At 46.2% G+C, this 12,971-nt stretch overlaps 1 protein-coding gene across 2 annotated transcripts in view; it reads left to right on the forward strand.

The window, feature by feature from the left end:
- Positions 1-12,971, forward strand: part of Fnbp1 (formin binding protein 1) — a gene marked incomplete in the record, with an annotated part of 132,819 nt that overhangs the window by 416 nt on the left and 119,432 nt on the right.

A 12,971-nucleotide genomic window follows, 5' to 3' on the forward strand; every position in this document is an offset into this window, starting at 1 on the left:
GGGGACGGGGCGCGCACCGGCCTGGGCTTTCCCCGCGCCGGGAGGCCGATCGGACGCGCTGGGGACTGCGGCGACCCCCGGGGACGCTCCGCGCGAGCGGTGACCCCGCAGCGGCGGCGTGGGGCCGTGGCCGGTGCCGGGCTGCGTAATTTACGCGCGCGCCCCTGACCCGAGTTCGGGTGCCCGCTCTCTCCGCGGAGGTGCGGGCGGATCCTGCTCTCCTCCCGGGGGCGGGGCGGCCTGGCGGGCGTCGGTTCCCGGTCTTGGGTTTGGGGGTGCCAGGAACGAGTGATGAGGTCTTCTCTCTGCCGGTGGGGACTTTAGACCCGAGACAGATGGGGCGTGCTTGCAGTTCTTTGGGGACAACTCATCCTGAATTTGAGGGGGGCTGCGGCTTTTCCCACTCGGTGTGGGGGCCGCCAGGGACATCTCCTGCTACCACGAAGGGCCCCTTGCCGGGTAACAGGTTCTGTCCCAGCTACCTGGAGGAAATGGTTTCCAGTGGGAAAGGTTGGAAGAGATGTGATGTGTATCTCGCGGGGCGCCTTCGCTTGGGGGTGCAGGTGGGTCAGGGAGCAGCTTGGTGTCTGTAAACTGTCTCGGGGACCGAGGGCGGTCAGAGGACGCCTGGGCGGTTCTTGGACCATCTCCGGAGAGGAGAGGCTGTTGGCCAAGGGACAGGGCCTGTTTCCCTGCCTTCCTCTGGACGCCTGGGAGGGAAATGGCTGGGATAGAGTGGCCCCACTAAGCTGGGGACCCAACTGCGGTTATTGCGCCAAGATGAACCATTCCCGGTGATGAGCTCTAAAGTGCCTGCTGACTTCTTTCTGTCTACCATTTGTGAAGGGTGTGGAGGAGAAAGTGTGGGGTGGTGATGCTCTCCAAGCTGAGGCCAAGAAATGTGGTGTCAAAGTGAAGCAAGGTTAGGGCAATTAGGGAAACACAGCAGATCCTCCCTAATTTTTTTTTTTTCTTTGTTTTTAAATAATTCCTTAGACTCAGAAGCAGCTTCTGCTACTAATACTGAAATACTAACACTGAAATCTTGAGGGCACTGGCTCCCATAAATTAAGATAACTCATTTTATAAACACCCTATCTAAAGGGGTTCCCATTCATTCCACTGTCAGAGTTTCAGTTGAAATTTACAAATACGCATTTTGAAAATGAATTAACACATAGTTGAAGTCTTTGCAGAACTCTGCGTCTTTGAGTGCAGTTTCCTTTTCTACTCCTCCACTTCCTTTGGGTTTTTGAGGTTACCTGGGGGGTGGGGGAGGGTCAACAGAGATAGGGCACAGATCAGAAGTCATGATCAGCAGCAGAATGGAAATCTGGGTGTGTATTTCGCCCCCACTTGTTCAGCAGGATGGGATTAGGAGGGGAGAAAACACAAGGTTTCTGAGTGATTTTGGGAGTGGAGGGCAGAGAGACACAGACAGGACTTACTGAAAATAAAGGGGAACTGGCCATGGTGAATCACACCTACTACCCTTTGAGAGGCTGAGGCAGGAGTGCTGTGAGGTGGCATCTAGCCAGGGGTACATGGTGATTTCCAGGCCAGTCAAGGCTACAAAACAAAACCCTGTCTGAAAAAGCAAACCAAAGGTGGCTAAAGATGTGATTCAGTGGTAGAGCCTTGCCTGGCATGCATGAGGCCCTGGGTTCGAGCCCCAGTACTAGGAGTTGGGGGGGGCGACGACAAAGAATGATTGGAAAAAAGTTTTAATGGAGAAAGGTGTGAAATATTTGGACTTTTTTTAAACTTGGTAGATTTATGAGGAAGAACGCATTAGTGGGCGGTATTATATATGCAGGTGTAGGGCAGTGAAGAGGTTGGGGGGAGTGTGTGTTCTGCTTTGTTTTTAAGGCATGCCGAGGGCAGACCTTTGCCTTTGAGTAGCTTATAGCTTAATAGAATAGAGGAAGAGAGGTTGCACGTTATTAAACTACTAAGAAAAATGCAAAATGGAAGGAAAGGGGAAATGTCTGCCTTCAGTTGCCCTATTTTATTAGCAGTTTTCCAAATTAAAAGAGCAGGAAGAAAACACAGGGGAGAGAAGGAGATCCGGGCTAAAGAAGCAAGCTCGTGCCTAGTGGTCAGAGGCTTGGAGAGGAGCAGTGTGCCGGGCAGCCAGACCCAGGTCCTGATTGAGGGTTTTCCTTACATGGTGGCTTTGGGGCTGCACTCTCGGGTAATGAGATAATGAAAGACTAAAGCCTCACTTGGCAGAATGATGCTTCTAGATGGTTTGGGTGGCCTTGAGTGATCCGTGACAGGTGGCTGCTGTCTCAGGGACCTTCACAAATATTAACAGATTTTACAGTTTTAGGACTTTAGTGAAACATCCATCCAGGCCTTTAGAAACTCCACATTTTGAACTCTCATTCTACTTTAAAGACCCACTCTTAAGCCACATCCTGCTTTGTAAAGGACGTGAAACCTTTCTCTTTTATAAACTCCTTTATTGCAGTAAGAGTTCACTCTCAATCTTTGAAAACCTGAAAAATGTCAGGATGTTATACAACTACGAAAACGAACACAAAACCCATAGTTTATAACTTTATAGGATTAATATATAGTTACATTAGCCCTTCTATTTTTGTTATCAAGAGAGCGTAACAAAGCCAGGCCTGGCAGTGCAGGCCTGTAATCCCAGCTACTGGGAAGACTGAGACAGGAGGATCGAAAGTTCAAGGCCAGCCTGGGCAACTCAATGAGCCTTTGTCTCAGAAGAGAAAAAATACAAAAAGGTTATGGGGCCGAGCGTGGTGGTGCACACCTTTAATCCCAGCACTCAGAAGGCAGAGGCAGGTGGATCTCTGTGAATTCGAGGTCAGTCTGGTCTACATAGTGAGTTCTGGGCCAGCTGGGGCTACCGGGAGACCTTGTCTCAAAAAGTCCAAAAAAATTAAAAAAAAATCTAGCTGTAATTAGGTTATAATAAAATTATTCCTGTAACTCTGTAATATTACCTTTTAATCAATCTTTTGTTGTTGTTGAGACAGGGTCTCTTTATGTAGCTCTGGTTGACACGGAACTCACTGTGTAGACCAGGCTGGTCTGGAACTCAGAGATCTGCCTGTCTCTGTGTACTGAGTACTGGGATTAAAGGCATGCACCACCACTCTCAGCGTTTTAATCAGGTTTAAGAGTTTTATTGAACTACTGAGTGCGTAACACCTGACTCTATTGTAAGCCATGTTGTATAAGTTGAAGGATAGCTGCTTGTTTTTCTGAAAGCATGTGGTAGGGCTTTTACCTTCAACCTAAAACATCAAAGCCTCAAGGGATGCTTATGTTTCTATGAAAGTCCCATTGAAACAGCTGGGGTATAGCTCATTGGGAGCCTCCTGCCTAGTATGTGTGAGACCCCGAGCTAATTTTTTGAAATCACACCTAAGTGTTCTTCATGTCCATGTGCACCTGGTGTGTGCATGCATGTGGAAACCAGAGGTCAACTTCAGGTATTGTTCTTTAAGAGCTATCCACTTTGTTTCTTTGAGACAAGGTCTGTCGGTGGGACCAGGGACTCACTAAGTAGGCTAGGCTGGCCAGCAAGCCCCAAGTATCCACCTGTCCTCCCCAGTGTTGGGATTACAGGCATCTATTACCATCCCAGATTATATTTTTTAAATATTTATTTATCTTTATTTTATGTATATGAGCATTTGCCTGCATGTATATTTGTGCACCATGTCTGTGCAGTGCCCTCAGAGGCCAGAAGAGGGCGTTATCAGATCTGGAACTGGAGTTATAGGTGGTTTCGAACACCCTGTGGGTGCTGGAAACCGAAGTTAGGTCCTCTGGAAGAGCAGCAAGCATTCTGAGTTGCTGAGCTATCTCTTATTTATTTTATTATTTATTTATTTGTTTGTTTGTTGTTTTTTGGTCTTTTTGAGACAGGGTCTCCCTGTAGCCCCAGCTGTCCTGAAACTCACCATGTAGACCAGGCTGGCCTTGAACTCACAGAGATCTGCCTGCCTCTGCCTCCCGAGTGCTGGGATTAAAGGCGTGTGCCACCACGCCCAGCTTATTTTTAATTTTTATGTGTATGAGTGTATTACCTGGATGTGTGTGAGTGCACCCGTGTTGTGTGGTACCCTTAGAGGTCAGAAGAGGGTGTCAGATTCCCCTGGAACTGGAGTTATGGATGGTTGTTAGCCACCATATGGATGCTAGGAATTGAACCCAGGTCCTCTGCAAGAGCAGCCAACGCTCTTAACCGCTGAGTCATCTCTTTAGCCCCAACAAATGGGTGGGTTTTATTTTTTTATTTTTTTATTTTATGTGTATGGGTGTATTACTGGCATGTATGTAAATGCACCTGTGTCATGCAATGCCCGTGAAGGACAGAAGAGGCCATCTGATCCCCTGGAACTGGAGTTATGGACAGTTGTTAGCTGCCATGTGGGTGCTGGGATTCAAACCCAGGTCCTCTGCAAGAACAGCCAGTGTTCTTAACCGCTGAGCCATCTCTCCAGCCTCAAGGGTGTTTTTTTTTGTTTTTTGCCTTTTTTGAGACAGAGTCTCCCTGTAGCCCCAGCTGTCCTGGAACTCACTATGTAGACCAGGCTGGCCTTGAGCTCACAAAGATCCACCTGCCTCTGCCTCCCAAGTGCTGGGATTAAAGGTGTGCGCCACCATGCCCGGCTCAAGGGTGCTTTTTTATGTGGGTCCTGGGGATCAAACTCAGGTCTTCATGCTTGCATGGCCAAGCCATTTCCCCAGCCCCAGCTCGTTGAACTGGAGAAATGGTGGGACTGTGTCACACTGGGGTGGTTCTGTTTCCCTCCTTTCTGGAAGGAGCGGCAGGCTGTAGAGTGTCGCCTCAGCCTTTTCTTTTCCACACTTGCTCATTAGTGTGAAATATGAAAAACCCATCGGAAAGTTTACCTTTCATTATCACTCCTGGATTGTGGCTCACAGATTATTCAGTGACAGGACCAGGCTTTGCTGTCTCCTGGTGTCCTGTCATGTTTATTTCTTGGCCTGGGTGTTAATGAGAGATGAATATACAAGAAAGAGACTGGATGGATGTATATTCCTCAGCATAGTAAGAAGCTGTCTGTGGGTTATTTTTATTCTATTTGTATGAGTGTATTGCCTGAATGTATGTAAGCGCGCCCATGTCATACAGTGCCTGTGGAGGTCAGAAGAGGGCATTGGTCCCTGGAACTGGAGTTACAGATGGTCAGCCATCATGTGTGTGCTGGGAACTGAACCCAGGTACGTCCTCTGCAACAGCAGCCAGTGTTCTTAACCACTGAGCCATCTCTCCAGCCCCCAAGGATTTGTATATTATATGTACGTATAATATATGCCTGCATGAGTTTCTGTGCACCATGTATGTTGTGCACAGGTGCTCAAGGAGATCAGAAGGCATCAGATCCCTGGAAGTGGAGTTACAGGCAGTTGTAAGCTGCTTAATGTGGGTGCTGGGAACCCAACTGGGTGCTTTTAGATGCCGAGCCATCTCCAGCCTGGTTGTTTTGTTGTTGTTGTTTGTTTGTTTGTTTGTTGGTCTTTTTGAAGCAGGGTCTCCCTGTAGCCCCAGCTGGCCTGGAACTTGATATATAGACCAGACTGGCCTCAATCTCGCAGAGACCCGCTGGCCTCTGCCTTCCCAAGTACTGGGATTAAAGACATATGCTACCATGGCCGGCTCTAGGCACCTTTTTAAGAAAAAGCTTTTCTCTTTTAGAGCAGTATGAGATTTGCAGCAAAACTGCATGGGCCGCGCAAAAGTGCCCCATTCCCCTCTGCTCCTTCCCCAGCAACACACAGTCTAGGTGCTTTTTCCTATGGTGCTAAGTGTGGAAGCTGGGGCCTCACACATTAGACAAACCCTCTACTACTGAGATCCCCAGACCTTTTCTTTTGCCTTTAAAGTAGGGTTTGAGAAACAGTTTTTGGGCTGGCACGATGACTCAGTGGGTAAAGGTACTTGCCATAAGAGCCTGACTACTTGAGTCCAATCCCTGGAACCCACATAGAAGTGGAAGGAGAAAACTGACCACAGAACTGTTCTCCGTTCTCCACATGTGTGCCCTGGCATGCACACCCACTTATACATCATGTACATACTCAGAAGCACACACACATACACACACACTGATAAACGAAAACTTTAAAATTAGGGCTGGGGAGATGGCTCAGTGGTTAAGAGCACTGACTGCTCTTGCAGAGGACCCAGGTTCGATTCCCAACACCCACATGGTGACTAACAACTGTCCTAACTCTAGTTCCAGGGGAATCCAACGCCCTCTTCTGACCTCCACGGGCATTGCACGGGTAAGTGCAGGACACAGGTGCACTTACACACATGGAGACAATATACTTATACATGTGAAATAAAAATAATAAATAAAATACTTTATTTTTTGCTCTTTTTGAGACAGTGTCTCCCTGTAGCCCCAGCTGTCCTCGAACTCACTATGTAGACCAGGCTGGCCTTGAACTCACTATGTAGACCCGGCTGGCCTTGAACTCACAGGGATCTGCCTGCCTCTGCCTCCCGAGTGCTAGGATTAAAGGCATGCGCCACCACACCCGGCCCATAAAATACTTTGTAAAAATTTAAATTAACTTCTCTGTGTTCATGCTACTTATGTCTGATATGTGTGTATGTATGTGTGTATGTATGTGCACGTTTATGTAGGAACACACTATAGTGTGTTAAAATGTTAAATTAAGCAATACTGATGCTTTCTAAACTTGAAGTTGGAGGATAAAAAGTTCCAAGTTTAGGAGCAATGCCACCTTCTCTTACTGTCCTTGATTGCTAAATCAGAGTTGAATATTAACAGTGATTCACAGCTCTTTCTTGCCTGTTTGTCCTTCATCCTTCAGAGCTCCCATGTGCGATGAGCACAAGACCACTGTTAAAGACAGTTATCCCCCAATGATGGTGAGCAGAACAGAAGAGAGGCTGAGTCTAGTTGAAGTCAGTTAACCCTACTTCTCCCATGGGGCGAGATTTGCACCCAGCCCCTTCTGGTCAGCAGGTAGTACGTAAAGTGAAACGGAACAAGAGACTGGTGGTTCAGTGGGTGTCAGCTGCTTCCCTGTACTTTGTACATTAGTACTGAGAATGTGCGTGGGTCACGTTTGGGGTAGGGAAAGCTGTGTCTTAAGCACTCCCTGGTACTTCTGTGCACACCTGTGCTGGGGGACGGCTTGAAGCCCACGCCTTCCATTGGTGAGCTATGGAAAGTGCGCCTTTGAAGGAGCCTTCGAGCATCACCCACTTCCTAGCTAGGCTAACATTGTGTTTCCCGCAGCATGACTCATACTGTTTCGCCAACACCACCCACATTTAAAAATAAGGCATTATTTTGACACTGAAAAATTGCACGCTACCAAGAATATACGAATGCCCTGGGAAATTAATCTAATTAGATTTTTAGAATGTGAGTGTGAAGTCATTGGGCGTTTGTAAGGAAATATTTGCTTCCTCCTTTAATGCCATACACGCCTATTAGCTTGAGGCTCCAGGTGTGAAAGATACAAAATTTTCAATCCTAAGAGGCCAAATATATTATACTACAGAGTAATTTGGAATATACAATGTTTTAAAAATTATTATTATTATTATTATTATTATTATTATTATTATTTTATGAGACTATAGCACAAGCTGGCCTCAAACTCTCAGAAATTCTCCAGCCTCAACTCCCAAGCTTTGAGACTACAGGCGTGAGCCATTATGACCGGCTTGTTTTGAGACAGGCTTTCATGATGTTCTCTAGGCTGGTCTCAAACCTCTCTAGCCTTGGCCTTCTGAGTGGCTGGAACTACAGGGCCTGTTCTGTTTTCTTTTGCTCTGATACAGGATCTCATCATGTAGCCCTGGCTGGCCTTGAACCAGAGCTCCCACTGCCTCAGCCTCCCAAGGACTCGTTTTCAGCTGTGTACTTACCTATCACAGACTTTTCTTTTTTTTTCTTTTTAGAGGCAGGGTTGCCTATGTAGCCCTGGCTGGCCTAGGATTCGCTATATAGACCAGGCTGGCTGCCCTTGAACTCGCAGAGATATGCCTGCCTTTGCAGTCTCCCCAGGAAGTGGGCTTCAAGGCTTGCATCATCTCACCTTTCTTTATATTGGCTGATCTAGTCCTCAATTAGAACCAACTTTTATCTCATAAGCCTCACCCTGCTTGTAAAATTCTATGGTAAATTTATGTGACGCTTAACCACGTCACTCCTTCAGTTCTAGAAATAGATCCATATGCCACCACCACCAAACCACGTAGGTGCAACTTTCACTTTCTTTTTTTCCCCCTTGTTTTTCTTGATGAGGAGGGGGAGTTCTCACTCTATAGTCCAGACTAGCCTAGAACTAACTCACTGTATAGCCCAGGCTGGCCTTGAACTCACAATGATCCTCCTGTTTCAGTCTCCTGAGTGTTGAGATGTACAGGTGTGAGCCAGCATACCCTGTAGAACTTCCACTTTTTGGTTGCAAAGGGCTTAATACCTTTCTCATTAAAACTGACATCAGGCTGGAGAGATGCTTAGCAGGTAAGGGAGCTTGCATCCAAGCCTGACCAGAGCTTGATCTTTGGAACGCACATGGTAGAAGGAGAGACTTGACTCCTGCAAATTGTCCTCTGACCTCCACATGTGTACAATGACACAAACATGCCGATACACAAACACCCAAATAAATAAATGAAAAAAAAAACCCGTTATATCTTATAAATCACATTTTGTGTGTGTGTATAGGGGTGTAGGTTCAGTTAGGCTGTACCATCCTAGTAACTGGAACTTTTTTTTGCATTTCTTAGTGCTTTTTTGAGGGGGACCTTTTTTATTTATTTATTTATTTGTTTATTTAAGACAAGGTCTCATTATGTAGCCCTGGCTGGCCTGAACTCACTATGTAGACCAGGCTGACCTCTGCCTCCCGAATACCTGGATTTGAAGTCTGGGCCACCACACCCAATAAAACTATGTTTTGTTTTGTTTTTTTTCTTTCTTTTTTTAAAATATTTTCTTTATTTTTATTTTCATATGTCTGAGTATATTGCCTGCATGTATGTGAATGCACCCATGTTGTGCAATGCCATGGAGGTCAGAAGAGGGCTTTGGATTCCCCTGGAACTGGAGTTAAGGATGGTTTGTAGCCACCATGTGGGTGCTGGGAATTGAACCCGGGTCCTCTGCAAGAGCAGTCAGTGCTCTTAACCGCTGAGCCATCTCTCCAGCCCCTTTTCCTCCTTTTTTAAAATTTATTTTATGTGCATGAGTGTTTGCCTACTTGTATGTTTGTGCACTGTGTACATGCCTGGCTTGTGGAGGTCAGAAGAGGGAGTCAGATGAACTGATAGTGGCATTATAGACAGTTGCGAGCTACTGTGTGTGCTGAGAACTGAACCCAAGTCCTCTGCGAAGGCAAAAGTGCTCTTAACCACTGAGCCGTCTTTCCAGCCTGTCTCCTTTGAGGGGGAGGGTTGGGTTTTTGCTTTATTTTGTTTTGTTTCTAGTTTTTTTGTTTTGTTTTGATGTCATGCAATGCCTGCAGAGGACAGAACAGGCTGTTGGATCCCCTGGAACTGGAGTTACAGACAGTTGTTAGCCGCCATGTGGGTGCTGGGATTTGATCCCTGGTCTTCTGCAAGGACATTCAGCGTTCTTAACCGTGGAGCCATCTCTCCAGCCCCTTGTTTCTAGTTTTTTAAGACTGGTCCTCCAGGCTGGAGAGATGGCTCAGTGGTGAGGAGCACTGACTGCTCTTGCAGAGGACCCAGGTTCAATACCCAGTACTCACATGTTGACTAACAGCCATCCATAACTCCAGTTCCAGGGGATCTGATACCCTCTTCTGACCTCCATGGGCATTGCACGACATGGCTGCACTTAAATACATGTAGGCAATATGCTCAAACACATAAAATAAAAATAATAAAATATGGGGCTGGAGAGATGGCTCAGTGGTTAAGAACCGGGTGTTCTTGCAGAAGACCTGGGTTCAAATCCCAGCACCTACATGGCAGCTAACAACTGTCCGTAACTCCATTACCAGGGGATCCAATAGCCTCTTCTGACCTCCGTGGGCATTGCATGACATGGGGCAATATGCTCAAACACATAAAATAAAAATAATAAAATATGGGGCTGGAGAGATGGCTCAGTGGTTAAGAACCGGGTGTTCTTGCAGAAGACCTGGGTTCAAATCCCAGCACCTACATGGCAGCTAACAACTGTCCGTAACTCCATTACCAGGGGATCCAATAGCCTCTTCTGACCTCCGTGGGCATTGCATGACATGGGTGCACATACCTACATCCTACATGCACACACATACACATAAAATTAAAAAAATTAATAAATTGTTAAAAAAAAATAAGCTGGGTGTGGTGGTGCACACTTTTAATCCCAGCACTTGGGAGGCAGAGGCAGGCGGGTCTCTGGGAGTTCAAGGGCAGCCTGGTCTACATAGTGAGTTCCAGGACAGCTGGGGCTACAAGGAGACCCTGTCTCAAAAAAAGACAAAAAAAAAAAAAGGAAAAACAGTTTTTTTAAAAAAAGACTGGTTCTCAGCTGGGCGTGGTGGCACACGCCTTTAATCCCAGCACTTGGGAGGCAGGGGCAGGCAGATCTCTGTGAGTTCAAGGCCAGCCTGGTCTACATAGTGAATTCCAGGACAGCTGGGGCCACAGGGAGACCCTGTCTCAAAAAAAGACCAAAAAAAAAAAAAAAAGGAAAGAGCTTATAATTACCTGAACCCTGTAGGTCTGTAGCGGCCCACGCACCGGCCTGTTGCCTTAAGTGTTGTTGAATGGTTGCGGTCATCTTCATCATTTGGTTTTTTAAAAAAAGAAGTTGTATTTATTGTATTATTTTATGTATATGAGTGTTTTGCTTGCATGTATGTAAGTGTACCATGTTCTTGCAATGCCCCACAGAGGCCAGAAGAGGGTTTCAGACCCCCTGGAACTGGAGTTACAGATGATTATTAGCTGCCTTGTGGGTGCTGGGAATCGAACCTGGGTCCTCTGCAAGAACAGCCAGTACTCCTAAATGTTGAGCCATGTTCCCAGTCTCCATCTTCATCATTTGGTGAGCTCTTACCAGATGTGCTCCAGAAGCTGTGGGAAGCATTTCTCATCCACAGCCTTATTTCTCCATCACAAGAATGTGATGGGCTGAATACCCCTTGTAGCAGTGTCTGGGGAGAAGATGCTGAGATGCTCTCAGAGATGTGCAGGGCTTCTTAGGAAGTAACTCTGTGACTGGGAAAAGGAGGAACCCACCGGCTCACCATGCAGACCTGACAGTCTCTATCAGGCCAGCGGGGAGCCCCAGGCAGAGAAGACACATTTGGGAGACTCTGGCATTGGGCAGAAATGGCCGCTGACTGCCCCAAGAAGAGTGTGACCTTGACCTTGACTCCCATCTTGCTCAATCTTTGGCTGGGATGGTATGTGATTGTGGCCTTGGCTTAGAAGATGAAACTGAGCCCAGAAGGCTGTCTGCCCACCACACACTGTGCAGCTCAGTGGTGAGTCCACTTTGGGCACATCTGCACACTGGCCACAGCATTGTTAGGCCCTTTGAGAAGTCAAGAAATGGAAGCCTTGAGAGTGAAATAACTCACCCAAGTTCACAGAGTAGAATGCAGAAACTCATTCACAGGGTCCTGAGTCTTTGTGATGAAACTGTTTGATTGATTGATTGATTGATTGATTGACTGATTGATTTAGTGCTGAGGTCAAACTCAGGTCCTCTCACATAGTAGGCATTCTCCCTAGAACTCCTCTCCTCCTTTAAGTTGATCCTTTAAAAAGTATTTTTAAGCTGGATGTGGTAGCACATATAATCCCAGCACTCGGGAGTCAGAGGCAGGCGGATCTCTGAGGTCAAGGCCAGCCTGATCCACATAGTGAGTTCCAGGACAGCTGGGGCTACAGGGAGACCCTGTCTCAAAAAAGACCAAAAAAAAATATATTTTTTTAAGAGGGTGGAGACGTGGCTCCATGGTTAAGAGCAGTGGCTGCTCTTGCAGGGGACCCAGGTTCAATTCCCAGCACCCACAAATGGTGGATAACAGCCTTCAGTAACTCTAGTTCCAAGGAATCTGATGCTCTCTTTTGACCTCTGTGGGCATTGCACAGTTTGGGTGGCTTGCATACATGAGGGCAAACACTCATACACATAAAATAAAAAATATTTTTAAAATTATTTTTAAATTTTTTCATTTTTCTTACCATTTTTCTGTGTGTATATATGTTTGTGGGCAAGCCTGAGCCATGACACCCGTGTGGAGGTTGGAGGACAACTAGTGGGAATTGGTTCTCTACTTCTGCCATGTGTGTCTCAGTGGTCAAACTCAGGTCATCGTTGGTGACACGTTGAGCCATCTCAGCAGCCCTAAACATCATCATCATCATCATCATCATCATCATCATCAATCAATCATTTTGTCTTTTTGAGACGGGGTCTCCCTGTAGCCCCAGCTGGCCTGGAACTCACTATGTTGACCAAGCTGGCCTTGAACTCACAGAGATCTGCCTGTCTCTGCCTCCCTCATTCTAGGACTAAAGGTGTGCACCACTATGCCCAGCCCCTAAACATTATTTTCAGCCATGGAGACAGTGAGCAAATTTTGTGTGATTACATGTCATACAACAGTAATCTGAAGTATTAAATTGCTTGAATTTTTTTTGCAGTTTGGAGATTAAATAACCTTGTGCTTAAGGTCACTCCTTAAGTTTGTGAGATGAAGGCTTATGGCGTCTATGACCTTAGCTCAATGATGATGTATAAAGACAAACAGAAGAAAGAGAGAGAATATAACAGATGGGACAAAGGGTTAACAACTCATGAATCTACATGTTTCTTATAACTTTTCTGTAGATAAAAATATTTAAGACAAAAAGTTTAAAAAGTTATATAAAAACTAATAAATAAAAATCTAAAGAAAGAAAATCTATTAGATAGGTGGATCAAGGTTGTTGTATTTGCTGT

The sequence above is a fragment of the Nannospalax galili genome, unplaced genomic scaffold (genome assembly GCF_000622305.1).
Source record: "Nannospalax galili isolate Female #2095 unplaced genomic scaffold, S.galili_v1.0 scaffold290, whole genome shotgun sequence".
Lineage (NCBI taxonomy): Eukaryota > Metazoa > Chordata > Mammalia > Rodentia > Spalacidae > Nannospalax > Nannospalax galili.